The sequence below is a fragment of the Mustela nigripes genome, chromosome 12 (assembly GCF_022355385.1).
Source record: "Mustela nigripes isolate SB6536 chromosome 12, MUSNIG.SB6536, whole genome shotgun sequence".
NCBI classification, from domain to species: Eukaryota; Metazoa; Chordata; class Mammalia; order Carnivora; family Mustelidae; genus Mustela; species Mustela nigripes.
Genome location: NC_081568.1, coordinates 42,484,955 through 42,505,727, shown reverse-complemented (window position 1 = coordinate 42,505,727; position 20,773 = coordinate 42,484,955). Strand labels below are relative to the sequence as shown.

At 41.2% G+C, this 20,773-nt stretch overlaps 1 long non-coding RNA gene across 1 annotated transcript; it reads left to right on the top strand.

The window, feature by feature from the left end:
* The first annotated feature begins 4,438 nt into the window (after positions 1-4,438).
* On the top strand, positions 4,439-19,917 carry LOC132027797 (uncharacterized). Its single transcript, XR_009407206.1, has 3 exons — positions 4,439-4,620; positions 19,326-19,411; positions 19,590-19,917. It is a non-coding gene; the product is annotated as an uncharacterized LOC132027797 (long non-coding RNA).
* Positions 19,918-20,773: the final 856 nt, after the last annotated feature.

Genomic DNA, 20,773 nt, shown 5'->3' with positions numbered 1-20,773 from the left:
AACAAGAATGAACAATGGGTCCAGGAGTCACTGCACATCAGACTCACTTCTGTTTGGGCCATGTGGGGCCTAGGACACAGCCTGGAGAGTAAAGTAGGGGCTAGGCCACCTCCTGCTCACACCAGCAGCACCTCACCTGACTCAGGAAACCAGAGGCAGTGCCAGGAAGGAGACCAGGCACTGAGTTCCCAACACAGGGTCTGTTCCATTGGCCCACAAGCCACACAGGGTGGAGTGGGTTACAAACCCTAGCCTCACCCCCCCCCCTTTTTTTTTTTTTACTATGGTTAGCATAATTTTATTTTACTAGAAGCACATGAGACTGACTATATACTCATATCAATAATAATATCAGACTGCAGAGTTCATAATCCCTCTGTATCCATTTCTTACTTAGGTTTTTTGTTTTGTTTTATTTTGTTTTATATTTTAGGGCAGTTTTAAGTCCATAGCAGTATTGAGAAGAAAGTACAGAGTTCCCATATACCCCACTGCCATAACACATTCTCGCCACTATCAGCATCCACATATCAGAGTAACCATATGTTACAATGGATGAATCCACATGAACCCATCATTGTCACCCCAAATCCATAGTTTACATTAGGATTCGCTCTTGGTGTTCTATGTTCTATGGGTTTGAACAAATACATGACAGGTATCCATCATTTTGTTACCACACAGAATAATATCACTGTGATAGAAATCCTCCGTGCCCTACCTAACCCTTCCTTCCCTCACCCCTAGCAAACAAAGATTTTTTTATTGTCCCCTAAGTTTTGCCTTTCCAGAATGTCATGTAATTGGAATCATAACAGCTTTCTCATGTTGGCTTATTTCACTTAGTAATACACATTTAAGTTTCTCCCATGTCTTTTATGGTTTGATAGCTCATTTCTTTTAAATATTTACTTATTTATTTTTTAGAGAGAGTGTGGGGGGAGGGGCAGGGAAAGAGAATCCCAAGCAGACTCCCTGCTAAGTGGGAAGCCTGACATGGGCTTAATCCCAGGACCCTGAGATCATGACTGAGCCAAAACTCCTAGTCAGATGCTCAATCAGCTGAAACACTTGGGTGCCCTGATAGCTCATTTCTTAACAGTGCTGAAAATTTTTCCATTATCTGGATATACCACAGTTTATCTCTTCACCTACTGGAGGACATCATGGTTGCTTCCAAGTTTTGGCAATTATGAATAAAGCTGCTATAAGTATCCTTGTATAGATCTTTGTGTTGACTTAAGTTGCAACTCTTTTGAGTAAATACCAAAAGCTGTATCTATATTAACAATACGTTTAGTTTTGTGAGAAGCTGCCAAACTGTATTCCAAACTGTCTGTGCTGCTTTGCATCCCCACCAGCAATGAGTAAGAGTTACTGTTGTTCCACATCCTTGCTAACATTTGATGTTGTCAGTGTTCCGGATTTTGGCCATTCTAATAGGTGTGTAGTGGTATCTCCATGTTGTTTAAATTTGGAATTCCCTGATGATATAGGATGTGGAGTATCTTTCCTATGCTTATTTGTCTGCTGTATATCTTTCTTGGTGAGGTGTCCATTCAGGTCTTTGGTCCATTTTTAAATTGGGTTTTTCTTTTTTGTTGTTGAGTTTTAATGGAGGTAACAGTCCTTTATCCATTATGTCTTCTGAAAATATTTTCTCCCAATCTGTGGCTTATCTTCTCATTCTTTTGATAAATCCATTTTGGAGGCACCTTGTTGTTAGTCAGGCATTCAACTCTTGATTTCAACTCAGGTCTTGATCTCACTCTCATGAGATCAAGCCCCTCCCCCCCCCAATATATGGCTCCATGCTGGGCGCGGAGCCCACTTAAGATTGTCTCACTCCTTCTCCCTCTGCCCCTCCCCACCCACACATGCTCACTCTCTCGCGTGCGCTCTCTCAAAAAGAAATCCATTTTTGTCCTGTGTTTTTATCCTAACATACCTACTCAGGTCTCTTCCTTCTGCTCACATTCCCATCTCCAGCTAGGTCCTATCCGTGTGCTACTGATAGGGCTCCTGGCTCTGCTCTGCATGGGTGTCCTGGTAACTGTGCCTACCACTTCTGTCACAAGTGAGAGCCTTCAAACCTCCTCGTGAAGAAGACTTCCAGACTTCCTTTGCTTTATTTCCGCTGGCATGTTTTGCCTACCACCTTTCTTTATGTGCATCCCAGAACAAGCCCACTCAATCATGCCCCACCAGCCAAGAACTTACTTAGTTTTCCTCTTTGCAGTTTCTTCACAAAAATAGTGTCCTTTTTTCACTTCCCAACACAAGTTAAAAAATAATATTAAGTATGCTTTTTAAAGCTTTGTTTTTAAAAACCTATTTATACATATAATGTTTATAAATTATTGTCTATTATGTTTACAAATACATAGAAAAAGTCTGGATTTGAGCCCACCACGTTGTTAAAAGTAGCTACTTTTGAGGAAAGAAGGAGAATTAAATTGGGATGAGGCAGGGGAGGATATGAATAGGGATATTCCTTTTTTCTTTATATACTTCTGTACCATTTAACCTTTTTATAATAGGCATTCATCACTGCTGTATTTTTTAATTAAAGAGAACGGAAGTTATATTCCCTGTCATAGTTCCCTGAAATTCTGATAAGCCCATAGGAGTATGAACCCTGTATTCCTGGTAAAAATCATTGTACCAAGGGGTAGCATGCCTGATATTCTTCATCATTAGCATGGAGATCAGCACTTTGTGCGCTCTCAGCTCTCAGCAGGGTATAAAAGGAAAATCACTGTGGTGGGAGCCAGGACACCTGAGGTCAAGTCTTGATGCTGCCCCAGCTCGCTGTGTGACTTTGGACATGTGCCCTGCCCCCTCTGGGACTGAGTGTCCCCATGCGTTCAGTGAGTACATGCAACTCATTAATCCACTTGGCCAACAGCTCCAGGAGGATGGCACCCTGTGTCTCTTATTTAATAACCTGTACCCTCATGCCTTGCGTAGCTACAAACACTCAGGCCACTCACTGAATGTTTATGAGTAGCAAATGATTTTTGGAACCCTTCAAGGAAAACAAGGAGGCAGAGTGGGTACCAGTGGGTGTTAGCACCTATCATTTCTGCCATAAATCTATCATTCATCTTTCCATTCAGCACTGTGCTAAAGAAAGACCTACCTTGTTTTCTTCCCACAATAATCTTCTGAACCCAACAAAGACCCATTTTCCTGTGCCCTTTTCCTTAGACTTAATGAGCCATTTATCAACCAAGCGGATAGGACGATGCAGCACTGGCAACCTGCCCTAGTCCATGACTCTGGGACCATGGCTCCTGGGGGAGGGACCTTGTCCTTTCCTTGCCTGGAATGGGGTAGGATGGTGAGTCCCAATGAAGTCCCAGGGAACTTATGGCCCAATGTTGATATCTGTCCATCTGGAAGCATATAGCTAGCTAACATCAAGACTTTGGATGTCCTGAAGCAGTTCTCAAAGTTGGGCCCCGATCCAGCTGCTGCATCAGTGTCACCTGGGAACTTGTTAGAAATGCACATTTTTTGGCCCCGTCCCAGACCTACTGAATCAGAAGCTCTGGGGATGGGGCTCAGCAATCTATAGTTTAACAGTACCTCCAGGTAGTTCTGATGCACATGAAAGTTTGAGAAACATGGACCTAAAGAAATGACTGTGCCATGTTGACTGTAGAAAGCTTCTAGGAGCAAATTAACACATAAAAAATTGACATTTCCTGTGATTAACTGGAGAATTTTCTTTAATCCTAAGAGGAAACAGCAGTGGAACAATACCAAGACTCAAGGCTTGCACATGGGTCCAAATGGAGTCTTTCAGGGTCAGAACCAGGATCTTCTAGAACCCAGCCTCCTGAAAGTGCAAATGGAGAAACTGAATCTTCAAGACAGGGAACAATTTGCCAGAGGTACACAGTGGATCATAATGGGATGAAAACCACAACTCATGGCAAACATATTATATAAATGCTGTCAGCTCCTAGTTCTTCCAGGAAAAAGACTAACTGCTAGTTATTCTGTGTGTGGATGAACTGACTCTTGGTGGCTAGAGTTTGGAGTCACCTATCTGGGCAGTCAAGGGACATTTTGATAGCAGAGCGATGTTGTTTCTGCCAGCTCTTCTTCCTCTCCCTCACCCCACTGCCCACTATTCTATAGTCATTGGAATTCAAAAGATTAAATGATGAAGCTATTGGATACTGCTTTCACAGTGTGAAATAAATAACTCTCAATTCAGTGAATGTTATGCTGGGGTAAAACTTTTACCGGCAATCATCTGTAAGAAATACATTTTGATATCCCATTTTGATATCATTGTGATTTGGGGTACTCTTTAAACATCTTTATTCAAAGCTATTTGTTCTGTTAATTGTGGACCTGGATAAACAGAAAGAGAAAGGTGCAGGGCAAGCTGGGACCAGAGTGTAGGACATGGGTGGTGGAGACTCCCCAGCTCCAGTGGCTGCAAGTAGCCAGGGCTCAGAAACTAGAAGGTGCATGTAAGCAGAAAGGGGTCAGGCTGAGGAGGCCTTGGGCCAGTCTGAGATGGTTAATGACCCTGAACATCAGGGGATGCCAGCCAGCATGCTGTAACTCAAAGTCAGATGGACTCTTTCTACTTTTGAGAAGGTAAGTCCATTCACTGAGAAATCAGTGTCCCATTCACTCATTAATTTATTCACTTACTCACTGAACAAGTATCAGCTGAGTACCTACTCTTGACCCAGGCACCATGCTAGGTGCTAAGGAGACAGGGGTGAATAACACAGGCATGATCCCTACCTTGATGGAGTTTTATGATCTAGCAGAAAAGTATAATTATGAATTAGGATAAGGGCTTTTGGGGGGTGGGCGAAACCCTGTCTAAAGAGGTGAGGTTTAAGCCAAGATCTAAAGCACAGGTAAAAGCTACCATTTGAAGAGGTATAGGAAGAGTGTCCTTAGGGAATGGTATCTCAAATGCCCATGAAGCGGGAAGAGCTCAGAGTCCAGAAGCTGGCGAAGCATTCGGAGGAAGAAGAGGTGTGGAAGGAAAGAATGGAAAGGCAGCAGGAGCCAATCATGTGTTAGGAAGTTGTTTCAAGAGCAGAGAAAAGCCCCTTCTTTAAACAGAGGAAGGGCATGGTAGAACCAGTAGCTTTTAAAAAAGACCACTTGAGCTGCCGTGTGGAATGCAGATTGGCGGGATAAGAGTGGAAGCACATTCATTCCATGAGGGAAGGGATGGTCCATACTGAGTAAGCATTCAGTGTCCAAGTCAAGTCAGCTGAAATTTGCACGGGGACAGAATCTTCCTTTTCCAAGCGCATGAAATTAGATAGCAGGCATTGGAATAGGGAGGCCAAGGCAAGTCCTCTTGACTCCGTAACGATGTGGACGCAAAGGTTCTGGCTGAAAACATACCTGGACACATGTGTAATGAGCCAGCCAGGGTCATTCCTGTCTCTTCTGGAGCTGGAGGAGCTTTGAGGCTGCCGCAAGACTTCCTCACTGTGGCTGTAGGATAGCAAGGGTGCCCACGTAGGAGAGGTGAGGCAGGGGCCGATAACACAGCACATTAGGTGTCCCCATATTCTCTCTGCCTTCCTTCTTTTTATAACAAATAATCTCCTCCCAACACCCGGGTACATCGTGTTCTTCTTCCTGGTTGTGGATCGCCCGGGCTTCTATGCGTTTCTTATGTTTTCAACAGATAACCGTAAGCAGTCAGAGCCCTGGAGCAGAAACGCAGATGGCAAGAGATAGCCCAGCTTAAGCTTTGAGCAGCTTTCTCCAAATCAACTGAGTTGGTGAGCTTAAACAGCTCAGCCTTTGCTTTGGGACTTCCAGTTCCCTACCTCAGAGCAGCGACAGAGAAAACCAAGCACACTTTGAAAACTATTCAAGGTCTTTCTCCTGGAGAGGAAATTATTCTACACACCTTAATCTGGCTCACAAGACTCGAAGTCACCTGGCACTCCCCTACCCTCCTGCCTGATCTTCCACTTCTCTTCTATATGTGCTGTATGCCCCAGCACAGCAGGGAAGATATATCGCCCCAAATATATCCTGTCTTTTCCCACCTCTGAGTCTTTACTTATACTATTCTTTTTTTAAAAAATTAACATATAATGTTTTATTTACTTCATGGGTACAGGTCTGTGAATCATCAGGCTTACATAATTCACAGCATTCACCATGGCACATACCCTCCCCAGTATCCATAACCCAGCCACCTTATCCCTCCCTTCCAGCAACCCTCAGTTTGTTTCCTGAGATGAAGAGTCTCTTACTATTTGTCACCTTCCCCGGTCCAACCTTCATTTTTTCCCTCCTTACCCCCCACAACCCCTTGCCTTGCCTCTCAAATTCCTCATATCAGAGAGATCATATGATAATTGTCTTTCTCTGATTGACTTATTTTGCTTAGCATAATTCCCTCTAGATTCATCCATGTCATTGCAAATGGCAGGATTTGGGGGGGGGGGGGTGATGACAGCATAGTATTCCATTGTGTGTGTGTATGTATACATATCACATCTTCTTTATACATTCATCTGTTGATGGACATCTATGTTTTTTCCAGAGTTTGGATATTGAGGACATTGCTGCTATAAACATTCAGGTGCACGTGCCCCTTCAGATCTTTGCATTTGTATCTTTACGGTAAATAACCGGTAGGGTGATTGCTGGGTCGTAGGGTAGTTCTATTTTCAACTTTCTGAGGAATTCCATAGGGCTTTCCAGAGTGGCTGCACCAGCTTGCATTCCCACCAACAGTGTGGGAGGGCTCCCCTTTCTCCGCATCCTCACCAATATCTGTGATTTCCTGACTTGTTAATTTTAGCCATTCTGACTGGTATGAAGTGATATCTCACTGTGATTTTCATTTGTGTTTCCCTGATGGTGAGTGATGTTGAGCACTTTTTCATGTGTCTGTTGGCCATTTGTATGTCTTCTTGGCAGAAATATCTGTTCATGTCTTCTGCCCATTTCATGATTGGATTATTTGTTCTTTGGGTGTTGAGTTTGATAAGTTCTTTACAGATTTTGGATAGTAGCCCTTTATCTGATATGTCATTTGCAAATATCTTCTCCCATTCTGTCAGTTGTCTTTTGGTTTTGTTAACTGTTTCCTTTGCTGTGCCAAAGATTTTTATCTTGATGAAATCCCAATAGTTCATTTTTGCCCTTGTTTCCTTTGGCTTTGGCCATGTTTTTAGGAAGAAGTTGCTGCGGCTGAGGTTAAGAGGTTGCTGCCTGTGTTCTCCTCAAGGATTTGGATGGATTCCTATCTCACATGGAGGTCTTTCATCCATTTTGAGTCTATTTTTGTGTATGGTGTAAGGAAATGGTCCAGTTTTATTCTTCTGCATGTGGATATCCAATTTTCCTAACACCATTTATTGAAGAGGCTGTCTTTTTTCCATTGGACATTCTTTCCTGCTTTGTCAAAAATTAGTTGACCATACAGTTTAGGGTCCATTTCTGGGCTCTCTATTCTGTTCCATTGGATCTATGTTTCTGTTTTTGTGCCAGTACCATACTATCTTGATGATCACAGCTTTGTAACAGAGCTTGAAGTCTGGAATTGTGATGCTGCTAACTTTGGTTTTCTTTTCCAACATTCTCTGGTTCTTTTCTGGTTCCATATAAATTTTAAGATTATTTGTTCCATTTCTGTGAAAAAAATGTGATGGTATTTTGATAGAGGTTGCATGAAATGTGTAGATTGCTTTAAGTAGCATAGACATTTTCACAATATTTGTTCTTCAATCCATGAGTATGGAACGTTTTTCCATTCCTTTGTGTCTTCCTCAATTTCTTTCATGAGTACTTTATAGTTTTCTGAGTACAAATCTTTTGCCTCTTTGGTTAGGTTTATTTCTAGGTATCTTATGGTTTTGGGTGCAATTATAAATGTGATCAATTGCTTACTTTCCTTTCTTCTGTCTTGCTGTTGTATAGAAATGCAACTGACTTCTGTGCATTGATTTTATTTCCTAACACCTTACTGAATTCCTGTGTGAGTTCTAACAGTTTTGGAGTGGAGTCTTTTGGGTTTTCCACATAAAGTATCATATCATCTGCAAAGAATGAGAGTTTGACTTTTTGGCCAATTCACATGCGTTTTATTTCTTTCTGTTGTCTGATTGCTCACGCTAGGACTTCTAGTACTACGTTGAATAGCAGTGGTGATAGTGGACAACCCTGCCATGTTTCTGATATTAGCAGAAAAGCGCTCAGTTTTTCCCCATTGAGAATGATATTCACTGTGGGTTTTTCATAGATGGCTTTGATGATATTGAGGTATGTACCATCTATGCCTACACTGTAAAGAGTTTTGATCAAGAAAGGATGCTGTACTTTGTCAAATGCTTTTTCAGCATCTATTGAGAGGATCATATGGTTTTTGTTCTTTCTTTTATTAATGCATTATAATGCATTTTTTTTATTAATGCATTGTTTCACATTGTATCCATGCATTGATTCATTTATGGATGTTGAACTAACCTTGCAGCCTAGGAATAAATTCCATTTGGTCGTAGTGAATAATCCTTTTAATGTACTGTTGGATCCTATTTGCTGGTATTTTGGTGAGAATTTGTGCATCCATGTTCATCAGGGATGAACTGTAATTGGCCTGTAATTCATCTTTTTGATGGGGTCTTTGTCTGGTTTTGAGATCAAGGTAATGCTGGCCTCATATAATAAGTTTGGAAGTTTCCCTTCCATTTCTATTTTTTGGAACTGTTTCAGGAGAATAGGTATTAATTCTTATTTAAATGTTTGGTAGAATTCTTCTGAGAACTCATCTGGCCCTGGGCTCTTGTTTTTTGGGAGATTTTTAATGATTGCTTCAATCTACTTACTGGTTATGGGTCTGTTCAGGTTTTCTATTTCTTCCTGGTCCAGTCTTTGTAGTTTATAGGTCTCTAGGAATGCATCCATTTCTTCCAGATTGTTAAATTTGCTGGTGTATAATTGCTCATGTTCTTATAATTGTTTGTACTGCTTTGGTGTTGGTTGTGATTGCTCCTCTTTCATTCATGATTTTATTAACTTAGCTCCTTTCTGTTTTCTTTTTGATAATTCCAGCCAGAGGTTTACCAATCTTTTTAATTCTTTCAAAGAATGAGCTTCTAGATTCATCAACCTGTTCTACTGGGGTTTTTTGTTTGTTTGTTTGTTTCTATTCATTGATTCCTGCTCTGATCTTTATTATTTCTCTTCTCCCGTTGGGTTTAGGTCTTATTTTCTGTTTTTTCTCCATCTCCTTTAGGTGTAGGGTTAGGTTGTGTACTTGAGACCTTTCTTGTTTCTTTAGAAAGGCTTGTATCACTATATACTTTCCACTCTGGACTGCCTTTGCTGTGTTCCAAAGATTTTAAACAGCTGTGTTTTCATTTTCCTTTGTTTCCATGCATTTTTAAAATTCTTCTTTAATTTCCTGGTTAACCCATTCATTCTTTGGTAGGATGCTCTTTAGCCTCCATGTATTTGAGTTCTTTCCAACTTTCCTCTTGTGATTGAGTTCTAGCTTCAAAGCACTGTGGTCTGAAAATATGTAGAGAATGATCCCAATCTTTTGGTACTGGTTGAGACCTGATTTGTGATCCAAGATGTGATCTATTCTGAGAATGTTCCATGTGCACTAGAGAAGAATGTGTATTCTCTTGCTTTGGGATGCAGTGTTCTGAATATATCTGTGATGTCCATCTCGTCCAGTGTGTCATTTAAAGCATTTATTTCCTTGTTGATCTTTTACTTAGATGATCTGTTCATTTCAGCAAGGGTGGTGTCAAAGTCCCCTACTATTTTTGTATTATTGTCTATGTGTTTCTTTGATTTTGTTATTAATTGGTTTATATAATTGGCTGTTCCTATGTTAGGGGCATATTTAAAATTGTTAGATCTTCTTGTTGGACAGACCCTTTAAGTATGATATAGTGTCCTTCCTCATCTTTTATTATAGTCTTTGGTTTAAAATCTAATTTATCTGATATAAGGATTGCCACCCCAGCTTTCTTTTGGTGTCCATTAGCATGGCAAATGATTTTTTCCACCTCCTCACTTTAAATCTGGAGGTGTCTTTGGATCTAAAATGAATTGCTTGCAGACAGCATATCAATGGGTCTTGTTTTTTTAATCCATTCTGATACTCTGTATCTTTTGATTGAGGCATTTAGCCCATTTATTCAGGGTAACAACTGAAAGGCATGAATTTAGTGCTATTGTGTTGCCTGTAAAGTGACTGTTACTATATATTGTCTCTGTTCCTTTCTGATCTGTTAGTTTTAGGCTCTCTCTTTGCTTAGAGGATACTTTTCAGTATTTCCTGTTAGGTTTGGTGTTTGCAAATTCTTTTAGTTTCTGTTTGTCCTGAAGATTTTTATCTCTCCTTCTATTTTCAGTGACAGCCTAGCTGGATATAGTATTCTTGGCTGCATATTTTTCTCATTTAATGCTCTGAATGTATCATTCCAGTCTTTTCTGGCCTGTGAGATCTCTGTGGATAGGTCTGCTGCCAATCTAATATTTTACCATTGTATGTTACAGACCTCTTGTCTTGAGCTTTCAGGATTTTCTCTTTCTCACTGGGTCTTCTAAGTTTTACTAGTAGATGATGGGATGTGGACCTATTTTTAGAGATTTTGAGGGTGGTTCTCTGTGCCTCTTAGATTTTGATGCTTGTTCCCTTTGCCAAATTAGGGAAATTCTCTGCTATAATTTGCTCTACTATACCTTCTGCCCCCCTCTCTCTTTCTTCTCCTTCTGGTATCCCAATTATTCTAATATTGTTTCATCTTATGGTATAACTTATCTCTCAAATTCTCCCCTCACGGCCCAGTAGTTGTTTATCTCTCTTTTTCTCAGCTTCTTTGTTCTCCATCATTTGGTCTTCTATATCACTAATTCTCTCTTCTGCTTCATTTATCCTAGCAGTAAGAACCTCCATTTTTTTGTTGCATCTCATTAATTGCTTTTTAAATTTCAACTTGGTTAGATTTTTAGTTCTTTTATTTCTCCAGGAAGAGATTTTATTTCTCCAGAAAGAAATTCTCTAGTATATTCCATGTTTGTTTGTTTGTTTGTTTTTTCAAGCCCAGCTATCACCTTGGTAATTGTAATTCTGAACTCTAATTCTGACATATTACTAGTGTCTGCATTGATTAAGTCCCTAACCATTGGTACTGTCTCTTGTTCTTTTCTTTTCTTCTTCTTTTTTTTTTTTTTTTTGTGGTGAGTTTTTCCACCATGTCATTTTATCCAGATAAGAATAGATGAATGAGAGAATAAAATACTTAAAGGATAGCAACGACTCCAGAAAAACATACACTAACCAAATCAGAAGAGACCAGAAACTGGGAGGAGAAAAAAAGAGGAAAAAAAAAATATATATATATATATATTAGACTGATGAATAGAACAGAGCCACACACTTGATTTGGGGTATATTTTGATCTATTAGAAGAAACTACCTCCCAAAATTTTAAATAAACAATAATACACACACACACACACACACACACACAAATAAGGGTAAAAATGATGAAGGGATGGAATATGACTGTAAAGGTGAAAATTTTAAAAGATTCCCAAAAAGGAATTGATAATATAAGAAGTTGATTGAAAAAAGAAAAAAAGGAGAAAAGAATGTGATCAGGCTGGAGACTATAACAAAGCCATGCATGAGATTTAGGGTGTATTTTGATCTATTAGAATAAACTGTATTCCCCCCCCCCCCAAAAAAATAAACTGTATCCCAAAATTTTTAAAGAAAGAAAAATCTATATGTATACATAAAGTAAGGTCAAATACAATGAAGGGATAGATTATGATAAATTTAAATAAAAATTTAAAAAAGGGTTTAAAAAAAAAAAAGGTATTGAGAGACTATGGACTCTGAAAAACAATCTGAGGGGTTTGAAGTGGCGGGGGGCTGGGAGGTTGTGGTACCAGGTGGTGGGTATTATGGAGGGCACGGATTGCATGGAGCACTGGGTGTGGTGCAAAAATAATGAATACTGTTATGCTGAAAATAAATAAAAAATAAATTAAAAAATAAAGGTATTGATAAAATGGTTTAAAAACATTAAAATAGGAAAGAGGAAAAAATTTTTAAAATAGAATAAAAAAATAAAATAAAATAAATTAACTTTAAAAGACTAAAGAATCATGGAAAAAACTATGAAATCTATGTGCTATATTCCTCTAGCTCTGGAGTTCCACAGTTCTCATTGATGGGTGAATTTGCTCTTGGCTGGATGTTCTTGCTAATCTTCTGGGGGAAGGGCCTGTTGTACTGATTCTCAAATGTCTTTGCCAGAGGCGGAATTGCACCACCCTTGCCAGGGGCCACGCTAAGTAATCTGCTTGGGTTCACTCTTGGTACCTTTTGTTCCCTGAATGCTTTCCATACAGCTTTGGAGGATGGGAATGAAAATAGAGGCCTCCCAATCTCTGGCCCTATAGGAACCAAGAGCTTGGTGCCCCACTCCTCAGTGCACCCTCTGAGAAAAGCAGTCAATCCCTCCTGTCTTCCTGGTCTCCAGCTGCACTCTGTGCTCACCCAGCCTGTGACCAAGCATTTCTATCTCTGGCATATGGCCTTTTTTGGAGTCTCCAAACCCAGCAGATTCCTGCAGCATACTCCCATGCCACTCCTCCCAGAGGAAGAAGATGAGTATCCCCAGATTTACCCCTTTTGGGGTCTCTGCCTGAAGAGTAGTGGTCCGACTGTGCCTTGGGTCACAGTTTATGGCAACCCCCAGCTCAGAGCTCACTGTTCGTCTTCGTCTCTACATCTGGCTTTCCCTCTCTAATACCTGGGAGCTCTGCCACACTCAGACACCCCTGGTCTTTCTATGACCCCACAGGTCCTGAGACCACACTGTCCCCATGAGGGCTCCACTCCCCTCTTAGCCTCTGGAGTGATGCCCCTCAGTGGAGAAGACTTCTAAAAGTTCCAATTTTGTGCCCCACTGTCTCTCACTTGCCAGGAGCTGGCCCCTCCCCGACAGTGTCTCTTCCTGTATATCAGCTCGGATTCACTTCTCCACATGTCCTGACTTCCAGAAAGTGGTCAATTTTCTGTTACTAGTATTGCTGCTCTTCTTCTCTTCAATCTCCTGTTGAGTTTGTAGGAGTTCAGAATGGTTTGATAACTATCTAGCTGAATTCCTGGGACCCGATAATATTTAAGTCTCCAACTCCTCCACCATCTTGTTCCTCCCCTACTTATGCTTTTCTTCCAACATACAATGTCCTTCCTCCTCCACACATCTCCAGGCATCTAAATCACACCCATCCTCATCTGGGCATCATTCCCTGATCCACACAACAGAATTGCTATCTTATTTTTCCCTTCTCAATTCAACCATATACATGTATATATGTATGTATACACACACACACACACACACAGCTTCCCTTAAATAAAGTTATGTGTCCACTCCCTTTTTTACAACTAGCTTATGAGCTCACTGAGATTAGAATATTTCCTCTGGAACTATTAAAATAAAGTATCTGCTCATAAATATTTGTTAGGTATATATTTTCAACATATAGTTCTTCAGGCCCTAGTTTTAAAACAAACTCATGTGATATAGCCTGCCATAATGGTACTGTGTACATTTGGGTCTCATTTTTGTAAATATCTATGTCTGCCTCTGTAGTTATACAAATGTTTAACTATATATAGTATCTACTCCAAAATAGTAACAGGAGTTACCTCTTGGAGATGAACCCACAGGTGTATCTTTTATATCTATTTTTATTTTTTAACTTTCTAAAAGATTTTATTCATTTATTTGTCAGAGAGAGAGAGACAGAGAGCTCACAAGCAGGGGTAGTGACAGGCAGAGGTAGAAGCAAGATCCCCACTGAGCAAAGAGCCCTGTAATATGGAACCTGATTCCAGGACCCCAGGCTCATGACCCAAGCTGAGGGCAAATGCTTAACCAACTGAGCTACCCAGGCACCACTTATCTTCACTTTTAAATCATAATGGTTGATCTGATCTCTTCAGAACACAACTAGCTCTCTAGTTGAGAGCTCTTTCTTAAACAAAATCAAACCATAATATAAACATTACCAAATTAAAGATCCTTATAAATCTCTTCTGCAAAAACACACCATTAAAAGTTTTATGAATCATTATTAAGTTTTTTATGAATATTCAAATATCCTATGTAGTAATCATTTTTTTCAAACTATGTTATTGATCTGCCATTTACTTTTTTTTTTGCTTAATTGACATTATGTCCATTTTACTTTATGTTATTGCTATTATCAACAAGACAGAGAATCTCTAGAAATAATTTTGCTTTTTTTGTTTTCTAATTTTTTTTAAGATTTTATTTATTCATTTTACAGACAGAGATCACAAGTAGGCAGAGAAGCAGGCGGAGAAAGAGGAGGAAGCAGGCTCCCCACTGAGCAGAGAGCCCATGGTGGCACTCGATCCCAAGACCCTGAGATCATGAGCTGGGCCGAAGGCAGAGGCTTTAACCCACTGAACCACCCAGGCACCTGTTTTCTAAATTTTTAACCACAAATATTTTCTATCATCACAAACCAAACCTTTATTTTAAAAAAGTGAAGTATCTGGGCCATCTCTCTGTCTCTGTTCAAAATTTCATTAAATGCTCTCTTTCAATTCATTCATTCATTCAACAAATAGGTATTGACTGTCAGCCACGTACGGTCACTCTGCTGACAGTATAGCCCTAAACAAACTGGATACCTACATCTAGTGGGGAAGATCAACATTTAGCCATTCTAAGCCAGTGTAAAAATCACAGCCTGTGAGAAATCCCATTGAGGAAATGGGCTATGTGCTCTCATCTAGTTGAGAGGCGTGATCTAGTTTGCCCACCATTGTGTCTGAAGGCTGAGCTATCACTAAGAGTTGAGAGAGAAGGGAGATGTTCTGCAAAGGTAACTTCCAGTGGCTTGGCCCTTCTGAGGGCTAAAGATTGGAGGGAAAGACTGGAGAGAATGGGGGCAGGGACTGGCAGGTCTACCTCCCAAAGCCTAACTGCCTTGGGATCATTCTTGGGGCCTGGCTCTTCCATGCAAGTTTCCTGTAGGATCTTTCTCTACACTTTCCTTCTCCTGACCCCAAGTTACTTTTAGTTGAGTTGATTAAGAGTCCTTATTACAGTTTGTCCCCAAAAACAAAATACTTACTTGCTGTGGGGGAGGAGACTTCCAGTATCAGTAATCCACTCCTAAAATTTCATGATCTGTGCAAACACACCAATAATCAAGTTCCTATTATTGTGAATGGGAAAAATTATGTCACATGACACATCAATGGCAAATACACAACGAATTTTTGAAACATAAGTAAAACTCAGTAAAATGTCTGTATGTAAGCAATAAAGTATGATGTTTGGCTATAAATGCTTACAATGCTTTGTCAAGATTATTGAGGCATTTCTTATGGTGTTTTATATTGCAGATGCAATCAAATGTTAGAATGCCACACAGTTTAAAAAGCAGAACAAATGTCCACAGAGAGGATATGGGAGATGTTACTGTAAATAAAGCAACTCTCTATAACAGCCCCATTAATTTGTCTGGAACTTAGTAAGTACCACTAAACATAAGCTTGGTACCTCCCCCAAATCTGGCTAAGCAGCAGAATCACCTTTCGATCTTGTTTAATTACAGATTCCAGGTCGTCCTTCAGTTGTAGTGGATCTGAATCTTTGGAATTAGAGTCCAGGAATCTTTGAGGGTTTTGTTGTTTTGTTTTGTTTTAGTTACCCAGCTGATTTTGATGATGGGCTCAACATTGGGATGACTCTTCTGAAGCATTGTTATGCCCAGTTGGGACCAGAAGCATCAGCAGCCTCTCAGAGCAGAGCTGTACAAACTCCAGTGTGGATATGAAACCCCTGGGGACCTTGTTAGAGTGCAGGTTCTGATTCAGGAGATCTGCGTGGGGCCTGAGAATCCGTACTCCTAACAAGCTTCCCCGTGGGGAGGTGAGGCCAAGGTTGCCAGTCCTCTGACCACTCTCTGAATCACCAAGTTCCAAAGCATCTTATATACATGCATGTTACGGTGTCCAAGCCCTATAGTAGACTCAAAGCCTGTCAAATCCCAATCAGGACTGAGCTCAGAGAGCTGCCAGTTTCTTTTTTTCAGAAGCCAAAACCAAGTTAAGGAAAGGATACTGCATGTGAATTCTAGACGGTCTCTATCTCATGTGGTCCACACACCCCCCTACCCCCAACCTGCCCCAAGCCTGAGCTACAGTGGAAGCCCTTACTCACCTTTTCAGGTCACCCTGGCTGGAAGGTATCTCTGTTCCCAGAAAGAATAAAGTACCTTTAGAGGCTCCTAGAGAAGGTTTGCTGTAAACAAACTAGAGATCATCTTGTCTACAAGAGGATTTTTAAGGTGTTCCTTTTCATGGCTGGTGTCTCTCAGAGAGTATTGTTCTTAAGCTGTCAGGCCTCACCAGACTCCAGGATTCTGTTTTCTTACAGTCAGAGATAGGACTGGACATAGAGATCATTTAATTCATTGGTTGTTCAAAACATGTTTCCATATGTCTGGTGGTGTGTGTAATGAGTTTAGCGGGGAGAGGATTAGGTGATCCTTGTTCACTTTCTTAATTACATACTTATATTAACGCATTTTCTTCTACTTATAAGAATTTAGAATTGCATTACAATACTCCTTTTTAAAACCAGTTTTGTTTTAAAACATTGACATATTGAGAAAAATTATATAGGTGGGACACATGTATGGTAATTGTATGGTAAATGACTGAAGTTTCAGACATGATGTTTGGTTGTTTGTTTTTTTTTTAAAGATTTTATTTGACAGAGAGAGATCACAAGCGGGCAGAGAGGCAAGCAGAGAGAGAGAGGAGGAAGCAGGATCCCTGCGGAGCAGAGAGCCCGATGTGAGACTCGATCCCAGGACCCTGAGATCATGACCCGAGCTGAAGGCAGAGGCTTAACCCACTGAGCCACCCAGGTGCCCCCAGACATGATGTTTTTGCTCAACTTCCTTACTTTAGGGAAGGAGAAACCAAAGCTAGAGAGGTCCCAGGCCTGGATTTCCTTATTTTTTTAAGGATTTTATTTATTTATTTAACAGAGAGAGAGAGAGAGAGAGAGATCCCAAGTAGGTAGAGCAGCAGGCAAAGGCGGGGGAAGCAAGCTCCCTGCTGAGCAGAGAGTCCGATGTGGGGCTCAATCCCAGGACCCTGAGATCATGACATGAGCCGAAGGCAGAGGCTTTAACCCACTGAGCCACCCAGGCAACCCTGGATTTCCTTATCTATAAAATGAAGATAATAATCCTAAATCTGTAGGGTCATGGTGAGAATTAAACAGTATATTTAGAGAATTTAGCATGTGCCTGGCTCCTCATAAAGACCTAAGAAATATTAGCAACTCATATCTGTGTTAGAGAGATAACTTCTTCATAGGATCACCTCTCAGAGCCTCAGGCTCGCCATCTGTATAATTAAGGCATCAGACCAGAGGGTTGGCATCAGTGGCCTTTCAACTCCCTCATTCTCTCCCTGACCCCAGTGGAGCCGACAGACATGGGTTTGAGACTGGCTTCATCTTGTCAAGCTGTATGAATCTAGACAAGCTATTTAATGCCTCTGCGAACCTCAGTTTCCTCATTTGTAAAATGGGTTTATAATACCTACAAAGCAAGGATGTCGTAAGGGCTCAATGAGATAATGTACATAAAAGAGCATGTTGTTGGCATAAAGTAAGTCACTATCATTATTACTTTGTTTCAGCAGTCCTTCAAGTGTGGGTGAGAGAATACTAACGTGCTAGAGAGAAATATCTGACAGAAAGCTGTGGGATGTTGGGGAAATCTTCTCTTTTCAATGAGCCTTGTTTAACCCGTCTGTGAAATAGGAGAACTGAAAACCTCTCTATGACAATCCCAGCTAACAAGTCAACCTACTTAAACACATGGTCTTCATATTAAAAATTTACTATTTACTTGGCTGTGTTCTTCATCCACACTTTTGGATACTAGAGATATTTTAATGAAGCCTGAGAAAAACTACTAAAAAGGTGAGCACTACAGGGGAATTTAGCAACGGTTTTCAAATATATTTTTTAAAGGTTTTATTTATTTATTTGACAGAGAGAGAGTGATCACAAGTAGGCAGAGAGGCAAGCAGAGAGAGAGGGGGAAGCAGGCCCCCTGCTCAGCAGAGACCCCGATGTAGAGCTCGATCCCAGGACCCTGAGATCATGACTTGAGCTGAAGGCAGCGGCTTAACCCACTGAGCCACCCAGGTGCCCCTCAAATATATTTTTTATCCTGAGAATGCTGTGAATGAAATCACAGGAGGAACATAGTATTTAATACAAACCAGTTTTCTCACATACCTCAGAAAAAATTATATAGGGATGCATATGTGCATCTGTATATACAGACATACATATGTGCAAGGTTATATATCCAACACCCACATACAGAGAGAAGTAAATAGCAAATGTGTTCATCTTTGGGGAATCTAGTGAAGAATATATGGGTAGGGTATAAGGCTATATTCTTGCAACTTTTCCACAAGCCTGAAATACTTCCAAATAGAGACCAGAATTTTATCCCAGCTTGAAGTGGTGCTCACACCCATACGCAGATGATGAAACCAGGGACTAGAAGCGATGAGGCTTGTCTAAGCACATAAGGCTCTAGAATTCCAAAGCCAAGGCTCAAGCCCTCACCTTGCAGCCCACAGATCAATGCATTTCTTCTCCTGACACTGCGTCTGATCTTCCTCTTTTCTTTTCAGTTTCCCTGTTGGTTCTCCTTTGATGAGAGTGTCACCGAGTCTTCCTGCCACGGACTCCTCCACTGTTCCCTCCCTCCCTCCGTCCCTCCCTACACACACACACACACACACACACACACACACACGAGTAAGACTTCCTGAACTCTTGTCCAGAGCCGATGCCCCCATGTTACCACTCAGACACACAGAATCACAGATCACAGAGAGCTGGAGCTGGAATAAAGCATGACTGTGTACAAATTATTCTAGACACTTAACACCACAAATAGGGAAATATTTCTTCAGTACGATCTATATTCCTTTTCCATCTTTCGGTCAGGAGTTGCATATTATGGTGTGTAAGGTAGTCTCCCCTCTACATTCCAGGCAAAAGGAATCCAAAATTATCCTGCAGGCCGTAAACCTGTTCTTGTTGGAAGGTCACCTTCCAGACGTGAAATTTGGGATGGTGCTCCCCCTGGTGGGCTGTGTGCAGAAGCACAAGGCCTGCAAAGACACCGGCTGGTACATTATGAGATTTTTCTGTAATGACAATCATCATCATCATCCTCCACAGGCCACAAAGCTTCTCAGAGGCAGAGCCTTTCCTGAGCATGGAAGAGGACCCTCATGTATGGATGGCTGGACTAGAAAACCTTTAAGGTATTTTCTGTAATGGATACTGTTATTTAGTCGTTCCTTCGAGTGGCGTCATGACTTTGAGTTTGTTTCTTCTCAAGCTTTGTGATGGCCGAGATGAAGGAATTTAGGATAACAGTGGGTAAATGGGGTCTCTACATAAATGGGGGACACTGTGTAACTATGACCCCTCGTTTCACAGGCTTTGCCTTTGGAAAACAAGATGCAGAACCATGCTCAGTCTCCACTTATCCCATCTGGAGGGACGTTCAAGATCACCACTCTGGACATAGGCCTAGGACTCTTGGGCTACCTCAGCTTTGGGGACACCACCCAAGCGAACATCACCCTCAACCCCTCCAACTGCTGGTGAGTGAGTTCAGGCTGCAGAGCCGAGAGGATGTTGTGCCGGGTGGAGCTAGGCCAGCAAGAGCATGAATGTGGATCAGGTCTTCACTGTGGAGAAGAGATACCAGGAAACTGCACCGTGGAGAGAGGTGGACTGGGTAAATAAGAGATCTGGATTCTTGACCAGCACGGCCATGTATAAATAATAAAAATTTAGAAACATATGATAACTTGGATTTTGTTTTGAATGAGTACTTCACACTCATCGTCAATGGAGAAGAAAGAATACAGGTATTTCCTGGGTGCTTCCAGGTGTCCTTAACAGAGCCCCATTTACTAAGGGAGATAACAGTATCAGGTCAAGGAGTCCTGACAACATCTGGCCACATTCCCTAGCCTCATGGAAAGGCTGACACACACACAACCAATTCAGATTCTGTGTCAGTAGCTCTGCAACCGGGACGAAGAACAAGTGTTATGAGAACTCCCAAGGACAGTTAATCCTGACCAGGGAATAGAGAGGTTTCCTGGGGGCCTCTGACACTTGATCGATGAGCAGGAATGTGACAGATTAGGAACGGAGGAAAAGGCAGTCTTGGTGGAGGGAACAGAGCACTGATGCTGAGGGTATGTGCCCCTCTCAGGGGATGGCTCTCATTGTCTGCTATGGTTGCAGTGTTGAGCATGAGGGCTAGGGGCCGAGGTGGGACTGTTTGAGATGAGGCAGTGGGAACTTGCACTTGAAATATGATGGGCTTTTAATCCCAGGCTCAGGTTTGACAGTCTTTCTTGTGGGCGATGAGATACCATCAAGATCTTTTTGAGCATTACGGTTAACATAATCACTCATCTCTTCTTTGTCTTATGTCCCCTAAAAAGTAGTGGGTTTTTTCCTATTCTTGATAAAAAGGAGTCCTATGTATTTAACATTTCATAATCAGAGCCCATCAGATCCAGCCCCTCCCTACCTTTTAGCAAGTACAGAGTATATCCCCATGTTACAGATGAGGCCAGTGACCTCATAGTGACCTAGATAGT